The sequence below is a fragment of the Rhinoderma darwinii genome, chromosome 4 (genome assembly GCF_050947455.1).
Source record: "Rhinoderma darwinii isolate aRhiDar2 chromosome 4, aRhiDar2.hap1, whole genome shotgun sequence".
Classification (NCBI taxonomy): Eukaryota; Metazoa; Chordata; class Amphibia; order Anura; family Rhinodermatidae; genus Rhinoderma; species Rhinoderma darwinii.
In genome coordinates this window covers 156252065-156278141 of record NC_134690.1, presented here as the reverse complement: position 1 = coordinate 156278141, position 26077 = coordinate 156252065, and the positions used below count along the sequence as shown (strand labels likewise).

General features: G+C 41.2%; 1 pseudogene; it reads right to left on the bottom strand.

Annotated features, from left to right (window-relative positions):
- Positions 1-279: 279 nt before the first annotated feature.
- The window catches only part of LOC142759516 (putative cation-transporting ATPase 13A4), a 127560-nt pseudogene continuing 101762 nt past the window's right edge, over positions 280-26077 (bottom strand).

Genomic DNA, 26077 nt, shown 5'->3' with positions numbered 1-26077 from the left:
ATATTTGTAACACTAAATATTTTCTGATCTTTCAACAAAATAATTTAATATCTTTGCACAGAAGAATTCTTACATTGGCAGTTCATGAGCTAGTAGCGCATATAATTACTGTATAGGAATTATTGTAGCTGGTAACAGCGAGCATAAGGAATATTCCAATCTGCGTCCACAGCTAAAAGCATTTCCAAAAGATTAGTATGTGCAATATCACAACATGAGTAAACATGGTTATTGCGCTGAGCTTTATGTTGTCTTCTACACAGTGACAAATACCCAGAATTATTTAACAATTCATTTATTTTCCACTTATTCCATTTTCATCAGAATTGTAACATGGGTTACTATAGAAAGGTTCCCTGTATCCTTCCTCCAGTGAGTTAGCATATTGTGTCATGCTGATAGGAGGCCAGCTGAGATCGTTCTGAAGAGCTCTGTATAATTCTCTGTACTTGCTGTGAGACTGATATTTAAAGATTCTTTTTAAAAACAGCCAAAGTCGTCTATTTTCAATAACAAATTCCTACAAAATAAAATAAAACACCAATAGTAAATATTAGAAATAATTGAATACTTGTTCATGTTTAGATAATGGGTCATAGTAGATAACACTCAAATGTAGATAATAGTCTAATATATTAGATAAAAAGAAACCCTTGCATCATCTACGCACATCATTCATTAAATTATCATATATGGTACATATGAGGTTTTGTGCCAAGTAACTTCAGAGTTTTAGAATCCGAGTCCTTATTCACACTACCATATCTTGGTCAGTATTTTTCATCAATACTTGTAAGCCCGTGTGAGAGTGGTTTTGGCAGGGCCAAATAGGCTGCCTGTCAGCTTTAAACTGACAGGCATAATATACTGTTATACAGAACTATGTAAGCGGTCGCATTGTCAAGCCCTGTAGTGGGACTTAAAACAATGTAAACAAAAGTTAAATAATACATTTAGAAACATTAAAAAAATCCAAAGAAAAAAACACACAAAACTTTTTTTTCCCTTACAAAATGCTTTATAATTTAAAATAAATATATTTTTTTAAAAAGTACACATAATTGGTATTGCTGCAAATGTAAGGACTCGTACTATATAATTAATATGCAAAAAAAAAGAAAACACTGGTGGAATTGCATTATTTTGTTCATCCCTGAACCAAGTGAAGAATAAAAGTTAATCAATAAGTCCCATGTACTCCAAAATGGTACCAATGAAAGCTGCAACCCGTTCTGCAAAAATAAAGCCCTTAGTAAGCTTCGTCAACGGTAAGGAAAAACTTTGGGTCTAAAAATGTGGGAACACAAAACAAATGTTTAAAAAAAAAGTGTTTTTATTGCGCAAACTTAGTAAAACATAAAAAAATAAATGTGGTATCGCCATAATCGTCCTGCAGAACAGAAATAGCATATCATTTATACCGCAAGGCGGATGCTGTATAAAGTGAACCCAAAAAAACAATGGTGGAATGCTGTTTTTTTTTCCACCCCACTAAAAAATGTTTTTTTTTTAAATAAAAGTTCTTCATTACATTTAAAGTAACCGCTAATTTTCAACGGAAAATAAAACTTTATAGCTCTGGAAGCGCAGTAATGTAAAAACAAACAAATCAGTGTCCTCAAGGCCCAAAATAGTTGCATCTTCAAAGAGAACCCAAAAGTTTGAGCAGCACATTCCAACAAAATGAAATAAAACATGTATGCAGGTGCAAGAACGCCTGTGACTGCAAATTTATATAGCACACAAGAAAATGGCGACAGCACACTGCGAACACCAATGTCACCTAAGCCACTAAATATAAATAACTATGCATTACTGCTGAATCTACTTACAATAGGGAGGTTCTTAGTGCACATTTTGATCAAATTGTGTGAGCCCACCTGCCACGACAAGACGTCCTCTATAGGTGTGGACCTACTCTGCACATACACCCAGAACTGGGACTCAGCCTACATATATCTGGGGATGGTAAGAATCAGTATTAAATAAATTAAAATCTCCCAGGACAGAATGGGAGGAGTGCAAGATCAAAAAATGGAGGCAGTCCAGGTGACATTAGTGTTCGCAGTGTGCTGTCACCATTTTCTTGTGTGCTGTATAAGTTTGCAGTCACAGGCGTTCTTGTACCTGCATACACGTTTTGTATCATTTTGTTGGAATGTGCTGCTCAAACTTTTGTGTTGTTTATGTGATTCATATATGTGGGGTTAGTGACTGCCTCCATTTTTTTTTATCTTGCACTCCTCCCATTCTGCACTGGGTGATTTTAATTAGTTTAATGCTGGTTCCTACCATCCCCAGATATATGTACTCTATATACAGCGCTGTATGTGCCCTAATATCTAGTGACAGGCTTCCCTTAGGTGGTTAAAGCTATGTATGTACAGTATGTGACATTGCCACCCAACGTGTTTCCTCTTCCGCTGCCTGATCATAGAATGTTCTGATTTTAATCCCAAATCCTATTTGGATTCTTATATTTTCTGAAATTATATATTTTTATAACAAGACGTCATCTTACCTCAACAATAAATGATATAAGGAAGAAAATAATCAACAATATAAGAATCGCTACCCTCCAAATAGTGGGAGTACAGACCAGCTATAATGAGAAAAAAGAACAAAAAACGTATTAGAATGACTTGTATTTTACAAATGTAATTTAAATATATAGTCTTTCCTATATTAATGTGTAACAAATCAGAGCACACAGTGTTCAGCCTGTATTCTGTGTTGTAACTGGCCTTGGCATAGGGTAAATGCAGGGACATTTTACAGTACTATTATAGTGTGTAACATTTTGAGATACTGAAAAATTTACTGATGCTGCAATTTGACATTCAGTAAATGCAATGTTATATTCAAATAAATAGCATATCATGATATTATGATGGAAAATGCAAATAAAAAATCTGAGTAAATGAAAAATCTGAATCTACTGTAAATAAATGGCATACAAAGTAATATTATAAATAAATGGAATACTCACCTGTAAACCTCTGTATATGCGTTCAATATCAGCAAACAGAATGAAGATACAAACTGCTAATTGTATTGGCAGTAGAATGAAAAAAATATCTGTCAAAATAAGAATGACAGCAGTATTATGTTAATGTACATACACAATTTCTTGTAATGTAAAGCTGTATATCCCGTAAATGACCCACCAGTATATTATTTCAGAGATGTATGTGGTTTAATCAGCTACAGGAGGCACACATGCAGTACACGCATGAATGTTTTATACAGATGTAGCAACCTCAATCTTGACTTAACGCGTTAAATACACAGTGTCCAGAAATAGAGATGAGCGAACTGGTACAACCGAACCTGGTTTCGGTCCGAACATCGGGAAAAGTTCAGTTCGCAGCGAATCCGAACTTCACCGGGTTCGGCCGAACACGTTTTGACCGAACCCGGCGGAGATAGTCACTGTCCAGGGTGCTGAAAGAGTTAAAAGATCGGCAGTAACTGTTTCAGCACCCTGGACAGTGACTTCCGATCACAATATACATCAACGTGTAAAAAAAATAGAAGTTCCTACTTACCGATAACTCCCTGCTTCTTCCTCCAGTCCGACCTCCCGGGATGACGATTCAGTCCAAGTGACCACTGCAGCAAATCACAGGCCTATCCCAGGCTGCAGCGGTCACATGGACTGCCGCATCATCCCGGGAGGTCGGACTGGATGTCGAGAGGGACGTGTCACCAAGACAACGGTGATGCGTCCCTCTCTTGACATCCAGCCCGACCTCCCTGGATGACGATTCAGTCCAAGTGACCGCTGCAGCCTGGGATTGGCTGCAGCCTGTGATTGGCCTGTGATTGGCTGCAGTGGTCACTTGGACTGAATCGTCATCCAGGAATGTCGGGCCGGATGTCGAGAGGGACGCGTCACCAAGGCAACGGCCGGGAGACCGACCTGGAGGAAGCAGGAAGTTCTCGGTAAGTATGAACGTCTTTTTTTTTTTACAGGTTACTCTATATTCTGATCGGAATTCACTGTCCAGGGTGCTGAAACAGTTACTGCCGATCAGTTAACTCTTTCAGCACCCTGGACAGTGACTATTTACTGACGTCGCCTAGCAACGCTGCCGTAATGACGGGTGCACACATGTAGCCACCCGTCATTACGGCAGCTCCATAGACTTCTATGGGCTGCCCGTGCCGTTATTATGGCCTGAAATAGGACATGTTCTATCTTTTTCAACGGCACGGGCACCTTCCCGTAAGAAAACGGGAAGGTACCCGTGGCCAATAGAAGTCTATGAGCCCGTTATTACGGGTCGCAAATACGACCCGTAATAACGGGAGTTTTTACGGTCGTGTGCATATATGCAAATGAGCTTTGAAATGGACAACTGGGCGTTTTTTTTTCGTTATGTCCAACTGGGCGTGTATTGTGTTTTTAACTGCGCGTGTTTATGTGTATGACGCTGACAAATCAGTGACCAGTCAGCGTCATACACTCCTCAACATCTGCACGCTCCTCTCCTGAAATATTCTGTGCTGCTGTGAACTCTGCTCTTACCATTACGTAGCTCTCAGTCTGTTACCTCTCCTCCACTCCTGTCCTCAATAACACCTTCACATGATTGGCAAGTCACCACCCCGCACAAGATCCGCACGCTCATCTCCTGAAATACTCTGTGCTGCCTTAAACTCTGTGGACAGGTCAGGATCCTGTTTCTTTTAAATGCTGCTGGGGAACCCGCTCGATCGACTATATAAGGCTGTGCCTCAATCCTCTTCTGCCCCAGTCACTTATTCCCAAGCACTGTAAACTTTCAGATTGGTTGCGCTGTGAATATTCGGAGAACGTGATTAGTTTATGTGCAGGGTAATGAACAAACAGACAAGCAGTAGAAGACTGAATTCAATGAAATGCTCAGCCCTTAGTCAGTCTTCTACTGCTTGTCTGTATGTTCATTACCCTGCACATAAACCAATCACGTTCTCCGAATATTCACAGCGCAACCAATCTGAAAGTTTACAGTGCTTGGGAATAAGTGACTGGGGCAGAAGAGGATGGAGGCGCAGCCTTATATAGTGGATTGAGCGGGTTCCCCAGCAGCATTTTAAAAAAAACAGGATCCTGACCTGTCCACAGAGTTTAAGGCAGCACAGAGTATTTCAGGAGATGAGCGTACGGATCTTGTGCGGGGTGGTGACTTGCCAATCATGTGAAGGTGTTATTGAGGACAGAAGTGGAGGAGAGGTAACAGACAGAGACCTACGTAATGGTAAGAGCAGAGTTCACAGCAGCACAGAATATTTCAGGAGAGGAGCGTGCAGATCTTGTGCGGGGTGGTGACTTGCCAATCATGTGAAGGTGTTATTGAGGACAGGAGTGGAGGAGAGGTAACAGACTGAGAGCTACGTAATGGTAAGAGCAGAGTTCACAGCAGCACAGAATATTTCAGGAGAGGAGCGTGCAGATGTTGAAGAGTGTATGACGCTGACTGGTCACTGATTGGTCAGCGTCATACACATAAACACGCCCGGTTAAAAACACAATGTGTGTCTCTACGGTAAACGATTACAAACAAACCCTGTGATTGGCTGCAGAGGGTGCTACAGCCTGTGATTGGCTGCAGAGGCCGCGGCAGCCTGTGATTGGCTGCAGAGGCCGCTGCAGCCTGTGATTGGCTGCAGAGGCGGTCACGTGACGTGCGTGACCGCCACTACAGCCTGGGATTGGCTGCAGCGGCGACATGGATGAAACGTCATCGCTGGTGGCCGGACAGGAGAAATGTAAGTATGAACGTATTTATTTATTTTATTACATTAAAATTGTATTTTCCGCGCGCCGAGCATGGTACTGTCAAGGTTGCTGAAAGAGTTAGTGCAGCCCATTAACTCTTTCAGCACCCTGGACAGTACCATGCTCGGCGCACGGAAATTACAGGTTCGGTCAGAACTAGTTCGGTCCGAATCGAACTTTTTCGTGAAATTCGGCGAACCAGCCGAACCGAACTTTTCATAAGTTCGCTCATCTCTATCCAGAAACTTTAACTTGACTTTTTCAATGGCTTTTCAATGGCTTTTGTTGTATGATATCACACTGCAGCAAGTTATTAGAGTCAATATAAACTTAGCTACATTTGTATTTCATGGTCGCTCAGAGTCCATCAAAGCGAGAGCTCTTTATATTGCTTCTCTATTATGGCTAATAGAAGCGGTTCCTGAGTTGGGTATCTCCTTATTGGAAATTTAGACATGGGTTATATAGATGGAGCAAGCTAGTGGTTATATTTGCATACAACATATGGCACCCAAAGTGCCATTTGGGGGTTTAAAATGAAATACATATTCTTTGAATAAATAGCATGTACCACATATTACTGATTCCACTTGGCCAGATAAAAACACTAAGACGACTCACATTAAACTTTGTATACAACTTAAAACTAGTGGACAGTATAACTCATTGAGACTCATTCTGACTCTTTAGTAGTGGGTGTAAATTGCACAAGCCCAACACTTTTATGGTATCTTGTAAATGTCCTAATTTAAAGGAGTCTATCCTGGTAGCAGATTTATACTATCTCATCTGTACAGATGTTCTAAAGTATCTAACTAACTTAAAGGGGTTTACCCATCTTTACCCATCTTGGTCCTTTATGGCTTTCCCACAGGATATGCCATAAATGTCCAATATATGCGGGACCTTCCTCTGGGACTTATTATCTTTAGAACGATGACCCCTGATCCCCATCCCACCTTCTGCCGCTGTCGCTGGGTTCCGGCCACTAAGTTACAAGGTGGCCAGGTTTTCAAGAAACAGCTGAGCGCGTTTTGCTATGCTGTTTCCAGAACTCCCACAGAAGTGAACGAGGGTTACAAAAATTGCGTAACAAGCCACAGTGTTTCGGTCTCTGCTGAGTTCTCGAAACAGCATAGTTCAGTGTCCTACGCTGTTTCGGTAACTTTCATTCACTTCTGTGAGAGTTCCGGAAACAGTGCATCAAAACACGCTCAGCTATTTTTGTATAACCCGGCCACCTCGTTACTCAATAGTTGGAGCCCAGTGACTGTGGCAGAAGGTAGGACAGGAGTCAGGGGGCCCCATTATTGAGATGTGTGCGTCCCAAAGGTAGGAACTGCATCTATTGGCATATTCTGTGGATATATTATAAAAGTCTGAGATGTGAATACCCCTTTAAAACATTTATTTATAAATTTGTGAGACCTACGTCTTTTTTCGATAATCACAGAGAACACTTGACATATATCTGCATCAAAACCTTTGATTGCATTGTATCTAGAAGCCGATAAAATCAGATTTGTGGTTTTCTTTATTTTAAAATTGTTAAAAAATATAAAATTAGTTTTTATAGTTTAGAAGAGTATACTTACAGTTAGTATATATAGGTTTTCGGAATGGTTTTCCCTTGGAGAATACAAAGGCAACAACTACACAGCTAATAGTTGTTAACGACCACAAAGTTGTGCTTTCGTAATTTTCATACTCAGAAAATTCCTGAAATTCTGTAGTGCTTCCATTTGTAAAGTTGAGACTAACACTGGTTACACAAGCACTAAAAAACAGAACAGGGAAATAACCCCATAAATATAAAAATGATATAAATTAGAAAAAAACAGCAGCTGTGTTCTGCAGAGCCAGAAATGGACATACAATATTCATGAGCTGCACAAGGGCACTGGTGACTGCCACATAAATTACTGCCATGTAAATTACTGCCACGTAGCTGTACGTAAATTTTATATTGGTGCAAAATTCAGTTCTGATTAACTTCATAATATATGTCTTTAATAAAGAATATATGATCACTGATACAGGTTTATACAGCTCTCATTAAATTTAACTGGAGCTGTATAAATCCATACTGTATGAAAGGGGTAAACTCCTCATCCTTGACAAATCAGCAGTTGGGCAGTAAAGGTCCCACATAATTTACTTGTTCACCCTTAAGGAAATTTTATTCCACACCCTCTGCTGTACATTATTATTATCAGAAGTGCTCTCTTTAAGGTGACCATACACATTAAATAGCTGTCGGCTGAGTGACCCATAAATCTTTGCCCGAGCGTATATGCTTTTTTCAATAGGGAGAGTGGGATATGGTGCTGCCAGACACCTCTGACAGCAGCATATTTCCCAAAAGGAACAAAGGATTGGGCTTGTTAAAATTCAACATGCCCAGTTCTCTTTCCCCTGAAATCAGAGAAGAGTCAGGAGGACCCGATACGGATCGTCGGACGATCTTACCAAAATTAACGGGTTTGGCCAAGTTTCATGTAATGTGCATGCCCACTTTGCAGGGAGCTCACAATTCAATTCTCTAATCTAACAATAAAAGTGTCTCCAAACTGGTTTTTCAGGTTATTAACAAAACAATAGACTAATTGGTTGACATAAGCCTGGATTGCATTTTGGATATGAAATGTTTTTTTTTATTTAATGAGAACATACCTGAAGTTAGATGTGCTGTACCATGGCTGCTTCTGTACCAGAACAAAGCCACAGATCTGAATGGCCATATTGAGAAGAATATTTACCATCACTGATAACAGGAGAGGGGGTGATATCAGCTGTGCTGGAGGCCTGTATGGGGCCAGTTTGGGATAAGCTTGTGTTAAACTCACTGTTATAAGACGAAGAGAGAAAAAGGTCATTATATGTAAACCTATAACATTTAGCATAATTGCATATCAATAACCTTGGTCAAACCACGCATAGCAAAATCATCTCACCTTATAAATTCTCACAGACTATCATGAAGTGTTTGCCTTATTTTCAGATTTAACTACCGATGCAGCACCATCCTTTTTACTATGTGACAGACTGTACAGTTAAAATACCCAATATTTCACAATGGACACTTTGTATTCTCCTTGCTATTAAAATGAGCTCATAGATCTTCCCTTAAGATCTTCCCTTAAGACTTTATCAATCTTCAAATCAAAACACGTGGCATTATTGGAATATTCTAGTTGTAGTGGTTGACAAGAGGCATCTGAAAACAAGGGGAACCCTATAACAATGTAACCATTAAATCATAACCACTGTCAGAATTCTTTACAATGTTATTGTCCAGTACAATAGGTGCAGCCTGACTCTGACCTACCTGCTGGCGGTTTTCTTTACAATTGCTAAAATAAATACTAAAACAAGTGTATCACTATAAATAAAAGCTTGGCTTATCTGTTGCAGTAGGTTTAAGCAGTAATTATACCTTTGCTTCTGCCAAACCTGCATGACTACACGTGTATTGGTTTAATTGGAATGTAACCTTGTATGACGTCCATGTATCTGCATAGATATCACTTAATATATCTTGTGAAAATAGATTGGCAAGTGAATATTGAACGTTGGTACTAAAGAGGAAAAAAATCCTCATTCAGGACCTTAGAGAATCGGCTCAGTCTCTTAATAATCCATGTATTATTGCAAATAGTATCACAAAATTAGTTCTCACAAAATTAGATATACAGAACATGTGCTATGGATATGTACTGTTTGCTGTTTTCACTATACTTCAGTCCAAATTAATAAGGAATATGATATGTGTAAAATAATCCCATAAAATAGATAAACCCTAGCAGCTGGACCCCTTTATGTAGTCAGCACCTGGGACCTGAGGATTTATCTTATGCTCGGTGGGCTAGATTGAGCCTGTTTCACATGGCCATCCGGTCCTATGGGCATATGATGATAACTGTAGTTATGTCATGAAGTGGTGAGATTTGTGCGCCACCAACACAGCGGATTGTGTCATGCATTATACAGTTAGGAACTTTTTGTTGTTCCTTTAATAAGACGCTTAAGCCTGTTGTTAAAGCCTGTGCAATGTTCTGACATTACCAGAGTAGATGCTCGTAGTCATCTGATACCTATTTTCAGTGGCCCACAATTTCATTAAGCAGTGGAGGCCTAACTGCTACACATCACTGTCTTTTCTTACCATACATACTGGATTGTGACCTTAAAGTGACTTAATGTGTCATAACCAGCTCTCTTGGCTGTTATTAATGCCGGATAAACATATTTTAGTTTCTCATAAACTCTCTCTTAAAGGGATACTTTGAGCAAATTGTCTCAATGAGTAAAATAGACCTTCTAGGGTCATATAACATAGCAGGGTCATGTATTTCTTTACTTTAATCGATCAAATGTAAGTTTCCAAGGTGTTCTGAACACTATAATAACAGGAAGTAACAAAACGACTACATATTATTGGTCTGTACAGGGGAAGTTGCCATAATGACTCGCCTTCTCTGACATCACTTATTGCTCTGCAGCTATTGGCTGAAGCTTCATCTCATTGACTTCCTGTTCTGCCCTCTGCATGCAATCTGCACATAATACTGGGAATACTGAGGACGGAAGGAGGCAGCTAAAATATATTGTCTTGGAATAGACTAAAGTTTCTTCCTTTCTTCTATAAAGGGCGCCAATCTTGTCCTTGGGCTGTGTCTGGTGTTCATCTCCGTTCAACATAAATGTTTCCAGCAGACACTTTTTCTTATCTCAGGCAATGCTTTTGAAGCTCAATAGAAAGAAAATGCATACATAAATAAAAACCTAAATAGGCTGTATTTGCAAGTGATTAACATACTTGTCAAGCAGACCACAACTGTCACTCCCACGTCCTGAACAAGGTATTGATACAGACCCACCGATTTCAGTTGCTGCAAGACAAAAATGTGTTACTACATTACCATTGCTAGTTGGCTTGTATACTTGTTCCCAGTTGAGAAACGCACATTTAATCTGCAGCATTCATAAGGATGTGTGGTATATCAAGTACATATACCATACAAGTGTAATTTGTAGAGGTCTAACTGCTAAAAGAACCAATAATTCTGCGCTCACGCTCTATTAAAATCAATGGAAGATATAGAAACATCCAAGCATACTCACTCACTCAGCTGCTTTTATATCTCCCATTAACACTTTTTTTTCCAGTTTTTCATATAGTGCAATGGAGTATGCTGTGGTGTACACAGATGTAATCACTCAGTTCTAATACCTTAGTAGAGAGTGACTGTGCATGCATGGCTGCTTCTCTGATGGGAACAGTGACTGGGTTCCTAGATGTCAGACCCACACCAATCCCAGATTTATTGCATAACCTTAAGCTTAAGGTGAGTCCTACTGTCCTTCCTCAGCTTTCCTCTTGGCTCGACATATATCGAGATGAGTGACGTGAGATGACCAGCTTTGTACAGAAACATGATTTTGTAATACTCTGTCCAGAGTTGTTAATACTACAGTATATGGAGGGAATTTATCAGGCGATTTTTACCAGCTTTGTGGCGTAAAATTATAAAAAAAATTGTCGCACACCATATTTGCTGACCTGTGACACCTATAAGATTTGATGCTGTTTTCAAGGCAAAGGGTGGCCACACCAAATATTGATTTGATTTAGATTTCTCTTATGTTCATTCAGCTGAAATAATCTTATTAAACAATATGCATCTTGGCAAGTAATATTTACTTAGACAACAACACAACTCGAGTTACATTGTTTGCTTATGCCACTGTAAAATTAAAGTATAAGTTCTCACGCACCTTAACAAAACAAATAAAATGACTTACCCAGTAAAGAAGGAGCAGGCAAATGAATTGTATAATTGCATACAGTGTAACATATTTGAAGACAGCAAATGAACTGACGAGTGCAGCCCGACCTTCCCTATACAATTACAGAAACACATTAGTTAGAACAGCCTAAACACTGATATTCTTCTGTCTCTTTTTGGGGTCTCCGTCACAGATTCTGTTGTTTTTGACCGACAAAATGATGGAAACCATGGCGGACACCAGACGACACTCAATGAAGTCAATGGGTTCCGTTGGGCGCCGTTCGTTTCTGTCATGCAACGTATCTGGCACTACCAGTATTCTCAATGTTCTGCTCCTATGACAGAGCAGAGCAACGGAATCTGAAATCAAATATAAACACAGCCTAAAATTGCAGAATCACAGTTTCTAGGTTTAATTAATTTAGCATATCATACGTTGTCTCCAAAACTAAAAAAAATAAATAAATATTGTTTGGAGCTAGATGAGTTAATCAGGAAACTACTACAACCATTTGCTTCATAAATCCTCCTTTCCAATCAACCTTTAAAGCCACAGAGTTGTCATTTCATTACTCATTCTGTATAGTGTTACAGGTCAGGACCTTAAATAAGATTATAAAAGTATTCAGTAATGCTTGTAACAATGCACAGGGCAAGGTTGTGACATCTCTTTATGTTTGCCAAAAGAATCATGGTTGTCAAAGTCAATATATGTAAACTAGAATTGGGTGTTAATAATATGGATCTTATAAACACCTGCTAAATATTTAGCATGAATAAAGCAAGGTAAACTAAGCATAAGTTAATGAAATAACATAATAAACTTGTCCAGTGAAATAGTAGGGACAATCACTTACTTAATGAGCTCAGGAACGCATTGAATATTTGCGGTTTGAGATGTAAACGGTGAAGCCACAGATGCCTCTTGCTCAGATAGAGATATTCCAGCATGCGCAACTTTTAAAGCCTACAATAGCAAACAACCCTCTTCAAATTATCACAGTTGTAGATGTTTGGTGAATTCTTGATCACATACGCAAAGTTTTCAAAGGAAGTTCTATAGTTAGTTAAACTTCTAAGCACACAGTATTATGTGCAAAACATTTCATTTATGTTTTAATAAAGTAATGAAACAAATAAAAATACTAACCACATGTTTAAAATTAACAAGATATCTTAATGAAATAACATCCACTCACACAATGTGATCGAATCCAGTAATTGTGACTTGTGATAGGCTGTTGTCCAGTCTGTACTGATCGAGTCTCTGGTGATCAAGCAGGTAGGAGACTAGTCCTAATGCAACAGCTAACCTGGTGATTTTAGGGCATAGCATGCAAGTCCAGTGTTTTCATCTCCTAGTTGGACTAGACTGTTCTCTTGTTTGGTCAACAGCTATCCTGCCTGACAGGGATAGGGAGAGAAGCTACTTGTAAAAATGTCTCTCCCGGAGTAAAATAATTGTTGGACAGGTACAATGAACATGAAAACATAAGATTGACAGACGTTCCAGTCAAAACTAAAGGTTACTAAAATAAAATCTCATGTCTTTGACCCTGTTTAGGATCCAGTCCTGATGGTTAAATAGACACTGTTGTGCCCTGCAGTGCCAATATTTCCCTGATCATTTGGAATATTTTTTTTCTCCCTGTGTATGACCCAATCTAGTATACAGCTGGAAATGCAGATGAGAAAAAAAGTTGTCTAAACCCACCAATATTGACCAGGGCCAGACTGGGAATAAAAATCAGCCCTGTCTGACAAATAACAGCAGACAGCACATGTATGTAGTGAGTACATACACTTGCTATTTACAAGCATATATACACACACATTTAGTTATGCACATATTCTATACGCACACTATCTACATATAAGCACACATACACAAATACTGTGCATACATTCACATACATAAATACATACATTCATTCATTCATTCATTCATTCATTCACTAAGTACACATGTCCAAGCTCTCACTACATACAGCAGAAATACACACATTCAGTAAAATAGTTGAGTCTCCTGGGTTATGGTATCTGAACCCACACATATATTCTGCTCTAGAGACTAGAATTAATGCTGTCCACTTATGCCTCTTAGCCAAATAGTAACTTAACCCCAATCTTTTAGCTGGAGAAAATGCTTCATGTAAAATTGGTATAGTTGTCATTTCCAAATTAAATATTTTCCCTAATTTCAGATAGTTGAAAATTCCTATTAAGCAACTTCATGCACACTTAAAGCATAGCTCTCACTTCAAACAACTTACAACATATCAGAGTCATATCAGATGTTGTGATTGTTAGGGTCCATGTACTGAGACCCCAATGATCACTAGCACAAAGGGGAATAAATGTTCTAGTTAAAGCCTGGACTCCACAAATGACAAATTCTGTTGCTCCAAAGTGTAGTTTCTACTATCTATTAGATGACATATCAGGGGCTATGCTATTTCTTATCTATGTCTCATTATAACTGGTGGATTTGTACAAAGGTAATGTAAAGGATCTGCCAGGCACAGCTTCGGGGTTAACGCCCATAGATAATCAGTCTTCACCTGAGTCTATGTCTCTGAGACTGACTCCAGCTTCCACCACTCAGGCTGGCAGGCTTAGGAGTGGGAGAGCCTATCGCAGCCTGGCCAGACTCAGCTAGCTCCCGCCCTCTGTCTATTTATACCTGCCTTTCCTGTACCTCCTTTGCTTGTGATTCTTTCCGTGTGGTTTCCTGGCCCAGCTACAGCTCCTACTATTTGATCCTGCTCCATACTGACCCTGCCTTACTGACTTCTCTCCTGCTCTGCGTTTGGTACCTCGTGCTCTCCTGGTTTGACTTGGCTCGTTCACCACTCTGGTTGCTCACGGTGTTGCCGTGGGCAACTGCCCCTTTCCCTTTGCTTTGTATTCCCTTGTATGTTTGTCTCATGCACGTACTGAGCGTAGGGACCGCCGCCCAGTTGTACCCCGTCGCCTAGGGCGGGTCGTTGCAAGTAGGCAGGGACAGAGTGGCGGGTAGATTAGGGCTCACTTGTTCGTTTCCCTACCCCCATCGTTACAGGTAATGGATTTTCTTTGCACAGTCATGAATGAGGTAGCACCCCCATTGTCATAAAATTAGAAATCTGAAATCAAGGAGCCCATATGCAGTTTATGCACGAGGGCCCTCTGTTGTCATTGTCTTTTCGTGGGTAAGTTCAGCTTCGACTGGTCCACCGGAGTACCGTAGGATCCTCTGATAGGTCCAGGCACAGAGCTCTTTCTCTCCAGCAGCAAAGCAGAGATTCATTGGCTCCCTGCCCCCGCTGTTTAGTCTTGAGGGCCACAGGCCATTTAAGGCCTGTGGCATACTAGAGGACATGGAGCAGGGGTCCTCATCTGGTGGACCTTGGTCCGGATGCCAGTTGTCCGGATCAGTGGCATCGCCGGGCGACTGCCCCATTCAATTGTATCTGTGTCCTCAGGATGCAAATACAATTGAGTACTATGGCAGAACAGAGAGCTATCAGCTCCCTTCTCCACCATTCACTAGGGTACAGGCGATGTTTGGCCTGTAGCCTATAAGATGCTAGGACAGGATCCCCGTGCAGGCCGGCGCGATGTCGTCACTGCATCGCGTTACTGCGCAGCTCTCTCCATTCTGTTGTATGATTGTTACGGAAACAGCCAAGCAGCACTTGATCGGCTGTTTCTGTAACTCCCATTGAACAGAATGGAGAGAGCTGCATGCACCGCCTTCTCTCCACTAGTCTCTGTCTGGATTCTGCGGTCAGTCCTCGATATAGGTGTGGGTCTCAGAGCTATCTATCAGACATTTTTGGCATTTTCTGTGAATATGCCATAAATGTCTAAGTTGGGAAAACCCCTTTAATTTATATGGTCTACAGAGCGCCTGTATAGGGCTGGTATCTACCACTATATGGTCACTATGTGGTGGTACTTTTGGTCTTTAGTTTACTGCTCACGTTTTACTACACAATCAAGAGTAGGCACATTATTTCTATATAGCTGAAGGGTGGACCCCAAGAATTATTTCCTCTGGTGGGCCCAAGGTACTCCAGTCTGACACTGGGTAAGTTGCTGCGATATCATAAGAGTGTTTCAGTCAGGTAAGCTCCTGCGACATCACAAGTGGGTTTTACTCAGGTAAGCTCCTGCGACATCACAAGTGGGTTTTAGTCAGGTAAACTCCTGCGACATCACAAGTGGGTTTTAGTCAGGTAAGCTCCTGCAACATCACAAGTGGGTTTTAGTCAGGTAAGCTCCTGTGACATCACAAGTGGGTTTTAGTCAGGTAAGCTCCTGCGACATCACAAGTGGGTTTTAGTCAGGTAAGCTCCTGCGACATCACAAGTGGGTTTTAGTCAGGTAAGCTCCTGCGACAGCACAAGTGGGTTTTAGTCAGGTAAGCTCCTGCAACATCACAAGTGGGTTTTAGTCAGGTAAGCTCCTGCGACAGCACAAGTGGGTTTTAGTCAGGTAAGCTCCTGTGACAGCACAAGTGGGTTTTAGTCAGGTAAACTCCTGCAACATCACAAGTGAGTTTTAGTCAGGTAAGCTCCTGTGACAGCACCAGTGGGTTTTAGTCAGGTAAGCTCCTGTGACAGCACAAGTGGGTTTTAGTCAGGTAAACTCCTGCAACATCACAAGTGGGTTTTAATCAGGTGAGCTCCTGCGACATCACAAGTGGGTTTTAGTCAGGTAAGCTCCTGTGACATCACAAGTGGGTTTTAGTCAGGTAAGCTCCTGTGACAGCACAAGTGGGTTTTAGTCAGGTAAACTCCTGCGACATCACAAGTGGGTTTTAGTCAGGTAAGCTCCTGCAACATCACAAGTGGGTTTTAATCAGGTGAGCTCCTGTGACATCACAAGTGGGTTTTAGTCAGGTAAGCTCCTGTGACAGCACAAGTGGGTTTTAGTCAGCTGCTGTAATTTTACAAATGTGTTTCGGCAGGTGAGCTGCTGTGACATTGCAAGTAGTTTTCTGTCAGGTAAGCTGGTGTGACACAACAAGTAGGTTTATTTTAATTTTATTAGGTGTGAATTTTTTAACTACATGTGCATTTTTACAAAGTGTTTCAGCTGTAAGCCTACAAGGGTATGTTTTGTTCCGATGGGTGTTTTTTTACGCGGCCGTTTTGAAAAATGGTCGCATAAAAAAACGGCTGCGAAAAAGTAGTGCATGTCACTTCTTGAGACGTTTTTGGAGCCGTTTTTCATTGACTCTAGTAAAACAGCTCCAAAAACAGACGTAAAAAATGCAGCGAAAAACACGAGTTGCTTAAAAAATGGCTGAACATCAGGAACTGTTTTCCCTTGAAAACAACTCCATATTGTCAGACGTTTTTGATTTTGTGTGTGCACATACCCTAACTATTAAAGGAAAAACCCAATTACTGTTGTAACATTTAAAAACCACGTGTTTTTACAAAAATTCATGCGTTCTTATCAAATGCGTTTTTTAGCAGTGTGTAAAAAAGGAAAAAAAGCACAATGTAAACCCTGCCTCAAATTGAGGCCCGAGCTATGCTCGTTCAAAACAGTATTGTCATTTTCCAGTTAAACAAGCACAGCTCGAGATAATCAGGGGGTTAATAAATGTCCTTTTTTTATTATACAGTAAATGCTTTCTTAGGATTACAGCTTCCAATATATTGCTCTATTCTTGAAGATTAACACATTTAAGTCTTATGATTACTCACTCCACAGTCATTGGCTCCATCTCCACACATTGCCACATAGTAACTGCAAAAGGATGTAATGTGGAGAGTTATTATATTATATATATATATATATATATATATATATATATATATATATATATATATAAAACCCTAAGTCCTTAATAAAATATCAGTTCATACTAAATCGCTGTGACTTGTTGAGTAATCTATATATCAATAGATCCCCTTATGGAATCTATAATATTGGGTACAAAGTAGAACTATCTATTTCTTGTGACTAATTCAAAAACCAACACCAGGACACCGAGCTCTCCGATAAGTAGAATGAAGGGGCTTTGTCACCCTGGTTTTACATTCATCTACTTCTCTCAGCTTCATTTAGGAGGAGTGAAGGCGGGCCATAGACTATATTACAAGTGGAAGGACCTGTGGCCCTTGGGAGGGGGTCATGCTGCCTTTAACTTTTGTCAGCTTCTATTAGGAGAGGTGAAGATGTGTCATAGACTGCTGTGCCCCTCTGACAACTCAGTTTCATTTAGAAAAAGGACATTGGACCATTGACCCAATGTACATTGCTCTCCGCTTAGTGCTGCAACCAGGAGCAGACACAGACAGCTGGGGCCCCCTGTGCAAAAACAGTGTAAGGGCCCCTTGCTCTCCAATATCCCCTCATAAATCACCCCTTTATGTCTCTTTAACAATCCATTAGTAATTGGTAGCAATAACATTCATTAACTTAGACATTCATATGCAATCTAATAGACAGAAAAAGGTTGCTTTAAGTTGACAGTGGGCCCCATTGCATACTTGTCCCCTGTGCAACTGCACAGGTTGCACCAATGGTATATCCGCCCATGGCTGCAACCCCTTCATTCTCAGCTCCGAGACCTCCACAGGTGAAAACTTGTAACTTGTCTCTAAGACACAAAATAAAAAGAGTGACAGCATCCATGAAGGCAAAAGATATTAATGTTTATTCACATTACCAACACATAAGTGCCACGTTGAAACGTGGCACACATGTGTTGGCGGTGTTAGGCTATGTTCACACGGGGTATTTTGCCGAGTTTTTTGACGCGGAAACCGCGTCGCAAAACTCGGCAAAAACGGCCCGAGAACGCCTCCCATTGATTTCAATGGGAGGCGTCTTTTTCCCGCGAGCAGTAAAACTGCCTCGCGGGAAAAAGAAGCGACATGCCCTATCTTCGGGCGCTTCCGCCTCTGACCTCCCATTGACTTCAATGGGAGGCAGGAGAAAGCGTATTTCTCGCTGTTTTATGCCCGCGGCGCTCAATGGCCGCGGGCGAAAAACGGCGCGATAATTGCCGCGAAAATCGGCGTGCAGGGAGAGGAATATCTGCCTCAAAGTTCCAAACGGAATTTTGAGGCAGATATTCCTCCCCCAAAATACTCCGTGTGAACATAGCCTTAATAAGCACTAACATTTTTTTCCTGCATAGATGCCATCACTCTTTTTTATTGTATGTCTTGTAAACATATTACATGTAATTTTATGGATTATTTATCATGATGAAGTATTCTGATATCTGGACGTCGTGCGACCGCTGCACCCTGATAACATGGCTTTTTTTTTGCTTTTTATTGGCTGTATTTTTAAGTAGTGCTGCTAGCAAGCACATCACAAGGTTTTTATTTATATAATTGGAGGAATATTTTTATAGTAGAATAAGGAGGGAAGACTAGCAGGGTACTGTTTGTTTAATTGAGAGTATATTATATTATATACAGATGTAGCCGTTTTTACCTTAACTTTTAACGCATTAAATAAACAATGGCTGGATCGCTTATCTTGACTTTTTCAATGATTTTTCAATGGCTTTTGTTGTGTGATATCACGCTGCAGCAAGTTATCAGAGTCAAGTTAAAGATGGCTACATCTGTACTCTTATTTAAGGATATAAAACTCTACTATTCCACCAAAAAAATATTTCCCTTTTTCTATGTCAGGATACAGTATGTGCATTACAATAATTTTTAATCGGCTTAGATAAGGAGAAATTTAAAACTGGCCATAGACATAAGATAATTGTAAGTCAAAATTGTGGTTTTCAACAGTTTTTCCAGATTGTCGAATATGAATTGGCCTTATTTTAAATTTAGATTTTTCATGTGGATTTTTTTTGGATGGCAGTCAACTACTTTTTTAGTGTCTTTGCTGCATGTGTGCATGATTGCAAATGTTTCAAATGCTATCAGTCAAAGGTTGAGCTAGAAAATTGATCGCCATGCATCTTATGTCCCTGTCAGCCTAAGGGTCCTTTTACACCGACCAATATTGGCCGTAAAAATGAACGTTGATCACCCCATGAATTTGCATCATGTCGGCCCCACATCTCCCTGTTTTCTGTCGACAACAATAATATTTATTGCTGCATAAACTACACGATCAGCCGATGAACTAGCGTTTCCCCGTTTATCAGCTGATCATTGCCCTTTGTACACAAGGCAATGATTGGGAACAACCATTCATATGAACGCTCCTTTGTCACATAATTGGCCTGTGTAAAAAGGTCCTTAGCCTGGTTATCAGCAGCCAATCTGAACTACTTGAGATAAGATTAAAGTCAATAAGTACGCTGCAATCGATTAATGTTATACAACTTACTCCATTTTTTGAAATTCTTCTATTAGATTCGATTTTTGACCTGGAGACATTCTTGCAAAAATGGCACCATTTAGTAATAACTATTGTAGAAAAGAAAGAAAATAGAAAAATATTATTTCACCTTTAGTGAAATTTTCATTTATCCCAAATTGGAAACATATTAGTTGTGGGATTAAGCATAGTGTGCATGGGATTTACAAGTCGGGAGTCTGTAGCTTGAGCATGATAGGATCCTGATCAGCCAGTATAGTGTTAAACATTAAAAAGGCCAGTAGTCAATGAATACCTGGGATCGACAAGTACAGTAAAACAAAATACTCCTCTATCAACGCTTACAGTATAGAGCTATATAGCATGTACTAGTTTATGTTTTGAATAGGGACCAACTTGTACTGTACTAACTATAATCTAGTTCTGACCATGTGGAATAGGTGCCAATTCTTACAGGGCTCACATAAACATGGGTGTCTTGTGTCTAATGAAGAATCCGGCCCTGAGTAAAGTATAATAAACAGTACCAAATACTTGATTGTCAGAATTACTGTATTGTACCTTTGGCAATAAGATGTAAAAGTATTGCACTATGACCTGGTAAGCTTTCCCAGTCATGGCAAAACAATAGTTGATATTTTCTTGGGATTTATTACATTTATTAACTTCAATCACCTGTTGGTAAAATAAATTGTTGGAAGACAATAAGAAAAGACTAATGTATTTGCTTACACATCAAAAATAGTTATGAATTGCATACTAGTTGTTAAATGATAAACAAACAATTGCTATTAGGGTGTATTCACTGCCGAATATTACCGAATCGTAAAAACTATATATTAAAATGTGGCAAAAACGATGTATTAACATGTGTATTTTATTTCCTGCAATTGAGGCTGCTCTGTCAATTTTAGCCACCTGTCTATTCAGTTATTTTACCTGTTTGAAGGGTAGAAATAGTTTTTAGATTTGACTTAGTAATTGCCTACACTACACTATATGGTCAAAGCATGTGGACATCTGACCGTGACACCAATAAGAGCTTATTGGGCATTCAATTTTAAAACCATGGACGCTTAGATGGAGTTGGGCTGCTGTTTGCGGTTATAACAGCCTCCACTCTTCTGGGAAGACTTTTCACAAGATTTTGGACTGTGTCTATGGGAATTTGCAGCCATTCAGCCGAAAGAGAATATATGAGCTGAGGGAAGGATGTTAAAAAGATGGCCTTGCTCACAATCTGTGTTCCAATTCATTCCAAAGGTGTTCAGTGGGGTTGAGGTCAGGGCTCTCTACAGGTTACTGGAGTTTCTCCAAACCAAACTCCCCCAACCATGTCTTTATGGACCTCACATTGTGCACAGGGACACTGTCGTGCTGAAACAGAAAAACGTCTTCCCAAAACTGTTCGCACAGTTTCGCAAGTTAAAAGCATATAATTATCTAAAATGTCTTTGAATGATGTAGCATTAACATTACCCTTCAGTGGAAATAAGGGGCCTAACCCAAACCCTGAAAAACAGCCCTAGACCATTATCCCTCCTTCACCAAATTTTACAGAAGGCACATGCATTCCAGTAGATAGCGGTCTCCTTGCATTAACCAAACCAACATTTATCCATCAGACTGTCTCTTTAACAAACAAACAATATATATATATATATATATAGCACACAAGAAGACAGCAGCACTCACTAATGAATAATCGACCAGGTGCCCAGCAAAACGTCCCGATCCTAGGACGTATAATGATATATAGCAGAAGAAAATTTGCAGCACTCCAACATGAAAAAAATGGTGGTTTATTCAATCCAAACTAACAGCAACGTTTCAATCCTACAATAGGCTTGATAAAGATCCTATTGTAGGATTGAAACGTTGCTGTTAGTTTGGATTGAATAAACCACCATTTTTTTCATGTTGGAGTGCTGCAAATTTTCTTCTGCTATATATATATATATATATACACACACACTATACATATATATATATATATATATATATATATATATATATATATACATCTTATGTATGGAATGGTCATCAATTAAGTAGAAACCATACTAGAACTTAGGAAGTGTCTTACTGCCATTTCATTAGCATCTGCATTTTCCATATTTCTCCATGTAATAGATGCAGGACAGCTCACAGTTGGCTCACATGCTTCAATTAAAATGACGTTGGTATATTTTTGGACAATGCCAGAATTTCTTGCAACAGTTATTGCTGTCTGAAGATTATCACCTGTAGTGGAAAAATATAATGTGTTTATTCCATTGTATGTGTTGTAACAATTATGGGGGGGGGGGTGCCAAATATGTGTATATTATTCATTGTCATGTAAGGCCTCGTTCACATCTGCGTTGAAGGCTCCGTCAGGGCCAACTGTCGCAGATCCAGCCGAGCTTACTGGAAACAATGTCGCAGCGTGCTGTGCTATTGTTTCCGGTAAAACCACGAACAGCCCGACGAAACCCATTAAAGTCAATGGGCCACCGGTGGTGTCCATGGTGTAATGCAGGGGATGCAAACATACGGCCCGCGTTGCACTGAAGCTCACGAGGCATCCTCGGGACAGCAGAGAGTCCTCCAAAAGAGGAGCGCCGCACACACCCCCTGTAGACAGTGCCAGCCCCCCTTGTAAATAGCGCACCACACAGCCCCCTGTAGATAGTGCCACCCCCTGTAGATAGCGCCCCACACACCCTACTCTGTCGACAGCACTACACCCCCCTCCCTGTAGATAGCTCCATTGGGGCTTCCTCTAGGAGTGGAATCCACAGTCAGAGCGTTGCCGACGCTCTGGCCCCCGGCCATTCCTCTCCTGGAGGAGCCCCTGACATCACTGACAGAGAAGTCAGGGGCCCCCCCTAGACCAAAATCCCCATCCAGTGCCTCGGCAATGTCACACACACACACACACACACACACACACACACACACACACACCCTATAGATAGTGCCGCACACAGCCCCTATAGATAGTGCCGCACACCCCCTTATAGATTGCTCCTTAGGAGCTCCCTCTACGAGTGGAATCCCCAGCCAGAGTGTTGGGGGGGGGGGGGTTGCACTATCTACAGAGGACACTGGGGCATTACCTACAGGGGGCACTGTGGCATTATCTACAGAGGACACTGTGGCATTATCTACAGAGGGCACTGTGGCATTATCTACAGAGAGCACTGTGGAACTATCTAAAAAGGCACTGCTCATTCTTGACATTCTTGTGTCTGCCAAACGCTACCAACTGAGCAATCAGACTGCATTTAGCGACACATAAACTGGAAAACTGGATTGTTAAAATAAGCACGTGGAGTAAACTCGCAAATTTCTGGTTTAAACCTAGCAGTATTATTATAGTAATGTATTATTGTTATAGTAATGTAGTAGGGATGTCACCAGAATTTGGACTTCGATACCGATACTTTGTGTAGTATTGCGATTTCGATACCAAAACTATACTTTGCCAACAGTAATAAAAAAAAAAAGTTCTTCCATTTTCTGATAAATTTTGAATGTGCCTCACAATAGTAATTAACCCCATCATGTTTCTCAGTCATAATGGGTTAATGTGTAAGGTACATGATGGGGTTAATTAGTATTAATGTGAGGCACATGGCGGTTAAATTCATCACACCTCGTGCCCCACAATAAGTGAAAGAAAGCAGTTTTTATTTTATTTTTTTTACAGCGTACACATCATAAATTATGCAAAAAAATTGTTGTGAAGGTTATTACGGCCGTGCCAATACCCAATATGTGTATATTTTATGTATTGAGACTTATTTTAATGTTTATTGTAAAAAATGTGTATGTGTATTTTTTCTTATTTAATATTACTTTATGATTTTACTTTATTTTTAAACTTTAATGTACTGGCATATATCTATATGCCATTACATTAGCCTGTGTACTGATAGAACACAGGCAGTTGTTAGGACATACTAACAACAGGAAATATGGTAAGACAGCCCTGGGGTCCTTCAATGGACCCTGGGCTGTCTGCCAATATATGGTATGTCCCTTAGTCGCCTCACATGGATTCCTGTGATGCGATCCAAGGGACATCCCCCCTTCTCACTAATAAGCGGCGGCGCAGGCACCGAGGACAGAACGTGGGGGACATTTTGTAGTGTGCCCGCCATGTTCTGTCTTCCGTGCCGACGCTCATTAGTGCAGCGCTGGCCGCATCACCTCATCCTGACCGCGCGCACATGTCAGGACTCAGGAGCGGGGCAATGGCTGTATTACACAGCTGCAACCCCGCTCTCATACATTCACGTGTTACTATACTTAGTTGAGCGGCCGCACAGCTAAGTATTGAAATGCATGAAATAACGGTATCGAACCGTTTGGAGATGCATAGTATCGAAACCGTATCAACGTTTCGATGCATCGTGCATCCCTATAATGTAGTATTATTATAGTAATGTAGTATTATAGTAATGTATGTCATGCTCACTCACCTCCTGATGGCCGCAGCCATGGATCTACGAGAGCTGGCCCCTGCCTCCTCCTCAGGAGACGTCAGCGCTCACTTCCGCTTACCTCGGCCGGGTCCCGTTCCTGCTACCTATAACCTGTATCCCGTGCTATCCTGGTCAAGTGCCGTGTTGAGCTGAAGTCGTACTGTGCTGTATACCATGCCTGGTGACTGCCTGCTGCCTAGTCCCAGCCGAGCCTGTCTTAATGCTGTCCGAGCTACTACAGGTACACTATACCGTGCTGCTGGGTCTGCCTTGGCTCCGACTACATGCACCAGTCCTGGACTGGAACTCTGGAGAGGTTCTCAAGTGGGGCCCGAGGGTCTCGACTATTGCCTGGCACAGATTAGTTCGGCTCAGCCTCCTCTGCCTCAGTCATTGGCAGGATTGCCTGGTCATTAAGCTGCATTCTCGGACGTCTTCAGCAAGACAGAGGTCTGAGACGCTGCCCCCACACCGGGCGTATGACTGTCCTATCGAGCTGATCCCTGGTGCTTCCCTTCCCCGTGGCAGGGTATATTCTCTCTCCTTGCCAGAGACTCTGTCCATGTCCGCCTATGTTAAAGAGAACTTGGAGAGGGGCTTCATACGGAAGTCTTCCTCCCCGGGTTCTTCTTCGTTAAGAAAAAGGATGGTTCCCTGCATCCTTGTATAGACTACCGGGGTCTCAACCAGATCCCGGTGAAAAATAGGTATCCGTTGCCATTGATCTCAGAACTGTTTGATCGTATATGTGCCCAAAAAAATTCCAAACTGGACCTGCATGGGGCTTACAACCTAATCAGGAGTCGCCGGGTTGACTGCATTTAACACCCGTGACGGGCACTATGAATATCTAGTAATGACCTTTGGCCTGTGTAATGCTCCCGCGGTCTTCCAGGAGTTCGTTAATGACATCTTCCGTGACCTCCTCTATGTTTGTGTTGCGGTATATCTTGATGACATCTTGATTTTTTTCTCCAGATCCTATGACTCATCAGAGATATGTCCGTCAAGTTTTGCTGCGGTTAAGTGAGAATCGTCTGTACGCCAAGTTGGAGAAGTGCGTGTTTGAGAGAGATGCACTACCCTTCCTGGGCTACATCGTCTCGAATCGAGGTCTCAAGATGGATCCTGAAAAGATAAAGACCGTGCTGGAATGGCCACACCCTCAAGGCTTAAGGGCCATTCAGCGCTTTCTGGGATTTGCCAATTTTTACAGACAGTTCATTCCAAACTTCTCCTCACTGACATCTCCTATCTCTAACCTCACCAAGAAGGGCATGAACGCCAAGGTTCGGACTCCAGAGGCAGAGTCCGCATTCAATAGCCTGAAGAGTGCCTACACATCAGCCTCTATCCTCCATCATCCAGATGTTTCTCGACAGTTCTCGTTGGAGGTGGACACCTCCTCTGTTGGTGCTGGTGCACTCCTGTTCCGGAGAGGTTCCAAGGGCAAGTCAATGGTATGTGGCTATTTCTCTAAGCTCTTCTCATCCACAGAACGCAACTACTCAATTGGGGATCGGGAGTTACTGGTCATCAAATTGGCCCTGGAGGGGTGGAGACATCTACTAGAGGGTGCAGCTCATCCCATCCTGATTTTTACGGACCACAAGAATCTCACCTATCTCCAGATGGCCCAACAGCTGAACCCTCGTCAGGCCAGGTGGTCGCTCTTCTTTACCAGGTTCCAGTTTGAGCTCCATTATCACCCGGCTGATGAGAATGTGAGGACTAATGCCTTGTCCAGG